Source organism: Humulus lupulus, chromosome 4, assembly GCF_963169125.1.
Source record: "Humulus lupulus chromosome 4, drHumLupu1.1, whole genome shotgun sequence".
Lineage (NCBI taxonomy): Eukaryota > Viridiplantae > Streptophyta > Magnoliopsida > Rosales > Cannabaceae > Humulus > Humulus lupulus.
In genome coordinates this window covers 30,627,011-30,634,345 of record NC_084796.1, presented here as the reverse complement: position 1 = coordinate 30,634,345, position 7,335 = coordinate 30,627,011, and positions in this window count along the sequence as shown.

Genomic DNA, 7,335 nt, shown 5'->3' with positions numbered 1-7,335 from the left:
TCAGGCCTGCTGCATACCATAAGATACATTATGGTACCAATAACATTTATGTAAGGAACTTTGGACATATATTCTCTTTCTTCATCACTGTTGAGGAAATTGACATTTGTGAGAATATGCTGACTAGTGAGTGGCTGCTTTGTAGCTTTGACTCCCTTCATTGAGAACTTCTCAATAACCTTTTTAATGTAAGATTTCTGACTAATAAAGATGGTGTATTGTAGTCTATTTCTTGTGAATTCCATTCCTAATATCCTTTTAGCCATCTTAAGGTCTTTCATATCAAACTCAGATCTTTGTAAATCTTTGAGTTTATTCAAGTTGCTTCTCTTGTCACTTATTAGGAGCATATCATCAACACGTATGAGTAAATATTCGATGTCTTGTAACAACTGTCCTTTGAAGTACAAGCAAGGATCATAAGCACTCATTTGAAAACCTTGTTTCACCATAAACCCATCGAACTTCTTGTACCATTGTCGAGGTGATTGTTTTAATCCATATAAGGATCTTTTCAGTAAACATACCTTGTTTTGCCCTTTGAACACCTCAAAGCCTGTTGGTTGTTCCATGTATATAGTTTCTTCCAAATCACCATGTAAAAACGTTGTCTTGACATCCATTTGGTCTAGCTCTAAGTCAAATGGAGCTACAAGAGACAACATAACTCATATTGTTTTATACTTGATGTAATGTCTCAAATTTCCTAATAAGGTTTAAGACCTTGATTAGGAGGCCGGGAGGGCCATAATTGATTAATTATGCTATTAAATGATAATAAGCATGTTTAGGTGTATTAAATATGCATGTGAACCCATTTCTGAGTAATTGGGTGATTTTCATATTTTGGCCATTTCGGGAATATTTGGCATATATGTGATATGTGATATGAGTGTGGTGCTTTATTATTATTTGGTTATGCTAGGGTTACTCAGCACGAGACGATCCTAGGAGGTAAGCTAGTGGGAAAGTCACAACGGTATTTATTCTTGACTCGGAGTGAGTTAAAGGATATTTAGCACATTACCGGTTTATTGGGTAATGGGAATAAATATTTGGTGATAAATTGGGAGTTAGTAAGATCAGGGGAAAATTTTGGAGGTTTTGACTATTTTGCCCCTGGGAGTGTTTTCGGGACCCCGAGCGTTAGGATTTGTTTGAGACTACTTAAGCTTGAAGTAACCTTTTAAAAGAATAAAAGAACGTTCTGTACGTTCTCTCTCCCTAAGAGTTCCATTTTCGTCTCCCGATTGCATTTTCGAAGGTAACTTGAGTTATAGGACTCGGATTCAAGCGAGGATCGAGGCATAGCGATCCTAGGAAAGATTAGAAGCTTATTAGCCGGAGGATTTAGTTGGGAACAACTTAATCGAAGGTAATTCAAGTTTTAAGTTCTAAGTTTTTAAAGTTTTTAAGCTTGAATTGGATTTTGTGTTTTGATGTGTTTTTGGGTGATTTGAGACTTGGGTTTTGTTGGTTTTGGATCATGGGGATGTTTGGGAACTTTGATTTTTGAGTTTGGAGATGTTTGGATATGTTTTTGAAAGGTTTTAGATGAAGAAATGGAGTTTCTTTGGCTGGGTTCGAGGTTGAGTCGTGGCTCTGTTCTTGGGTGCTGCGGCTCAAGCTTGAAGAAGATGGTGGTTTGGTGCTGAAGGGATATTTGAGCTGCGACTCTATTGGGTAGAGCTGAGGCTCTAATTACTGTCAGAGAGGATTTTTGGGCCTGACTTGAGTGGGGCTGCGGCTCTAATGGTTGGGGCCACGACTCAAAAGAGGAAAAGTGACCAAAATGGGTTTTTAGTCATGGGAACTCAAAGCTTAGGCCTCGGGATCATTCCTACTACCCGGATTGGTGGCGTTTGATGTCTCGGAGGCTAGGTCTTGGTTCCGGGATTGGTTTTAGAACTTGAACTCATTGGATCATCATTTATGGTTGTGACTAGGTTATCACTAGAGGCTTGGAGTAAGGATCGTGCTTGTGGCTCGTTTATTGGTAACCTGTGCTTGGACCAAAGGTAAGAAAACTGCACTCCATATGTGACATGCATGGTTGTTCTTGATGCATGTTGGGTGTTTAAATGTAAACATTGATAGCATATTGAATGCTTAGCAATCTTGCTCATTTGCATATGGTTACTATTAAGGCATGCTGGATGATTAAGTGTGATGCATGTGATGCACGAGAAACATGTGATTAGGGCATGCCATGAATATTGACTGTGAGATTGATCAGAGCTTGAGTCTCTGTGTTTGGGCATGATCATAATTGTGCTGGCAACTGTTAAGTAAGCATGCTGAACGCCCTACGTTTGAATATTCAACATATGCCATATGTTTGGTAGCATGCTTACTTGTGCATGGTTCTGACTCATTAGTCAGAATTGGCAAAGGTGCCAGTATCAACTGTGAAGCTGTGACTTATTAGTCAGGTTCGGCAGTGATACTGGGCATTGGTCACACAGTGCTGACTCATAAGTCAGGACGACCTTAGCGTGTTCAACGCAAGCCAATAAAGGTTAGATCTTATCGACATCTACATTAAATGACTCAGAAGAGCATTAATGTCGGACTGACCTCAAGTTCGATGAAAACTAAAAGCGCTTGTGTGACTTACCCATCAGTCACTCATCTGTTAAGTTGGAGACTTACCCATCAGTCTCTCATCTGTTTAAGGCTAGTGGCTTACCCAGCAGCCACTCTTCTGTTTAAATTAGTGACTTGCTTGTCAGTCACTCAGCATGGTTTTCTAGAACCTCAAAGTGATATTCACTCATCTGTTCAGAGCTATAAGCTCTGTATGATCATTTTGATCATCATATGCATGGATTTGGGTGCTGAGCCCCGTAGTGACTTGCTTGTTGGTCACTTAGTATGGTTTACCAGAACCTCAAGTGTTGAAACACTCATCTGATTAGGATTGACTTGGTAGTCATCCAATCAGAAGGGCAGGATTTCTTATCCTGGATACCCCAGCATTGTTTGAACTCATTTGCATGCTTGAATAAAGTTATGTTTGCTAGGCATGCCAGATATGATTTGATATCATGGTATGACTGTTTATGAGCATATGAGTTTTCTTGCTGGGCTTCAGCTCACGGGTGCTATGTGGTGCAGGTAAAGGCAAAAGAAAGCTGGACCATCCTTGAGTTGGAGAGCTTAGGTGACGATGTGTACATATGCAGCTGCTCGACCGCCACGGCCGAGGTTTGAAGGAGAGGAACTCGGGTTAAACCCTGTTTTGCCGCTTAGATCGGCCGGTTGTAAATATTTTATTGTAATAAACCTTTAAATTATATTTTGGGGATCCCAATATATACAGTAAACGTTCTAGTGAAACGTTATATCTTAACCAAAATTTTTAATCCCTAAACCGCTAATCATACTTAGTTACACGTTTTTGGCCAAATGACTCGATTAGCGAGTTTAGCACTGTTTACAAGGCACACCGTAACGGTCCCTGGAGTTGGGGCGTTACACTTGACCACTGGCGAAAAAATTTGAGTAAAATCTATGCCCTCTTTCTTTGTGAAACCCTTTTCTATAAGCCTAGCTTTATATCTCATAAATTCTTTGTCACTCACACTTTCTTTCAACTTATACAACCACTTGCAAGCTACCACATTCTTATCCTTTGGTCTGTCCACAAGAATCCAGGTTTGGTTTTGGTAAAGGGACTTTATTTCATCCTTTCATGGTAGTCATCCATTGTCTTGGTCATGGCGTCTTCATAGTCACTAGGTTTTGTCATATTTAAATTAATACCAGCCATAAATGCATAAGCCACCATCTTATCCCACACTGTTAATGAAAGTTTCTGAACATGTTTTATGACTCTCTTTGATCCATCTCTAACAAGCTGATAGGACCTGTAACGCCCTACTTCCTCAGAGCTGTTACTAAGTGAGTTAAAAACGTTCAATTAACTCGCTAAGCGAGGTTTTAAGACAAAAGTGTAGTTAAATTATAAACGGAGTCTTATACTTTAAAAATAATTCCACTCATTGAAAATTATATAGCGTTAACATTTGGGATCCCAAAATACTGTATAGAAATATTTACAACTAAAAAATATAACTAAAGTCGGCTAAACGACAAAATTTAGGTTTAGTACAATCATCTCCACTAAATACCCTTGGCCATGGCAGCCAGGCAGGCCAAACATGTACACGCCGCTTCACGCTCTTCGTACTCATGGTTGGTCGATCTTCGCCTTGCCCTTACCTGCACCATAGAGCACCCGTGATCCAAAGCCCAACAAGAAAACTCTCACAAGTAGATAACATATGCATATTCAACATTCAACATATAATCAAACCACCAACAGGCTAGCCACATATGGCCATGCTGTCCCAGGCGCTTTACCAGGCCCTGGATTTGCGGTCTACACCGTGAGGATATCACAGGTATCTCATAGTGTCTTGCCCTTGCAACTCGCACTCTACGTGCTAAACGCTGCTCCTGGCCCCTTGCCGTTCCCGACCCTCACCAATCGGGGCTTTTGCCGTTCATTCACACATGTATGCACACATAGCATTATTAAACAAGTACTTAAACATGTATAAACATAATCAATGGGGCTACGCCCTGCAATACAATCATATAGGGTCGTGCCCTGCAACACAAGCTTTAGGGCCTTGCCCTGCTCTACAGGTACAACAATTTTCTTACCTGTGTCCCGAGCTTTCCAAGCACTGATGTCCTGAGTACAGTCCCCTAGTCCGAGCCTCGCTGAAACCCTAGTCACAACGCGTCAACAATATCCATCCATCAGATTCTAATCCATTAAATAACTTTGGGTAATAATTTTAGTCTCCGGGACCTTGAATTCTATCAATCTGGGTGATAAAATCCATCCCGAGCCTTAACTTTTGGATTCTCAAGCCTAAAACCTCTTTAAAGTCCAAAAATACACTAAGTGTCGTGGCCCCATGTAATATCCAACATTTTTATTATAAATCAAAGTTTTAATACATAAAATGTACAAGTTTACAAATTTAAGAAATAGTAATGGAAAAATAGTGTTTAAAATATGATTTTATGTTTTTAATGAGATTAAAGAGAGAGAAACTTGAGTAGTCAAGTATTGGACCCAAATGTCATATTTTAATTGGAGATTTTTATAAAATTAAGAAAGTTTTGCTAAAGGGCTTATTTGAAAAGAATTTTAATATTTTGGGTCCAAGTGTAATTTTAAAAATAATTTAAAAAAAAAAAAAGAAAAGGCTTCAGCCTTTCTTTTTTTACCCGAGTCTCTCTCTCTCTCCTCAGAAAACCCCTCTCTCTCTCTCTCTCCCTCTCTCTCTCTCTCTCTCTCTCTCTCTCTCTCCTCTGCGTATTACTGTTGCCGACGACGCAGGAGTACTTTCCGGCCACCATTTTTAGCCACGCGCCGGACCGTTGGATTCAGAGGCCTCCGAACTATCGACCTTCGCGGGAATCTAGAGCTCACTCGCCGATTAAACGCCTCAACCACTCGATTTAAGTTCGGCCACCCCGCGACTTCAAAGTTGCGATTCGGCCACCTCGGGCATCCGTTTGCCGATCCGTCACCACCATCGTGTTGCTCGTGTTGTGGGCTTCAAAACCCAATAACTTGTTCCTACATCTACCATAGTTGGGTGGTGGGCCCACCACGAGCCATCGCGATCCACCGTAGACCGACGGTCGAAACTTAGTGTTCGGGGTTTTGAAGTACGTTTTGAGTCTCAGAAAATCATCGTTTGACTTGTTGTGGAACCCGATCACTTTGGTATAATTTCTTTTACCTATATATTGTGATTTAATTGTGATTGATTAGAGTGATTGTTATTATGTGTATTTATAGTATATAATTATATATTATTGATATATGGAATATTTTTCTGTAATTATACTGGCTGTCTGGAATTATATATATTTTTGATACAGGTTTTGATTTTTGGAATTGTCCACTTTATAGCTGTTGTGCTGTCCAATTTTCTAGAAAATATTAGATATTAAATAAAGTATAAAAATACATATTTAATTGATTTTATATTAATATGGAAATTATTATGATTAAGTAATTTTAATTATTATTGTTATTATTTTGTTAAGTAAATCAAGAATATAGTTTCATACATATATATATATAAAAAGTGTGATTTATAGTAAACATGTTATTTAACAATTATTCTTATATATTAATATTTTGTTAATATTTGAATATTAAAATAATATCAATATTAGTTTCTTACAGTTATTGATATTTGTAAGACCAGTGAATTTTGGATAAAGTATATTTATTATATCACTGGAATTGATATTATGACTAATTAATAATAATATAAATATTTATATTTATATTATTATCATTATACTGATTATTACAATTTTATGTTAAAAATATGATTTCTTTTATAAAATGACTATTGGAATATATACATTCATATACGTATTGTTATTGAAGTATTTTGTTATGAATATTGAAATAAATTTATTTATAGACGATAATTATTATTATTGTTGGGATTATTATTATTATTATTATTATTATTATTATTATTATTATTATCATAAGAGTACATTATCTTATGACCAAGGTTTAAAGCATGGTTTTATATGAAGAGTGATTTGCATTACTTTGATAATAATTATTATTATCATTTATATAGTTTCTGGTATTGTTAATATACACTATCAATAGTGTATATTTACGGATTTGATAGAATTTAATAAATTATGTGTCTTGAATAGGATTTGTATGGATTTAATTGATTGACTCTTGATGAGCCGTTTTAAAATAAGCTAAGGACCTAAGGTAAGTAAATCTCACCTTTTGTGCTTAAGTGTAAGATGCATGACTACATTGATTGTGTACATCTGATGAGTTAAGTATGGTATGATGATGATGCATATGATAAGTATGTGAAGAATGGTTATATGAACACCATAAGGGTGTTGTGTGATATGTAATTGATGAATTCTGTGATAAGTGAAAGATGTCTTACTTGGTTAAGAATGATATGAATTATGTGCAAGTATGTGTTCTTATGTTGATGGATATGTGGATTACTCTATGTTCATGATTTGTTATATGTTATGATATATGAAGCGTTTAAGTTTTTAGGCTGGAAACCTTAGACCTGAGCCATAGCTCTACGTTAAGGTATAACAACGCCACCAACCCAAAGCTTCATGTATTATGACTAAAGATGTTTTGAGTTATATGAGATGTGATACAATGCCTTGATTGAATACCATCAACATGAATCATGAACATGAACATTGGCATTTCAGCATCAGCATGTATGCATGGCATGTACAGTTATGTGATACATTATTATGTGATATAAGACCATGCATATGAATATG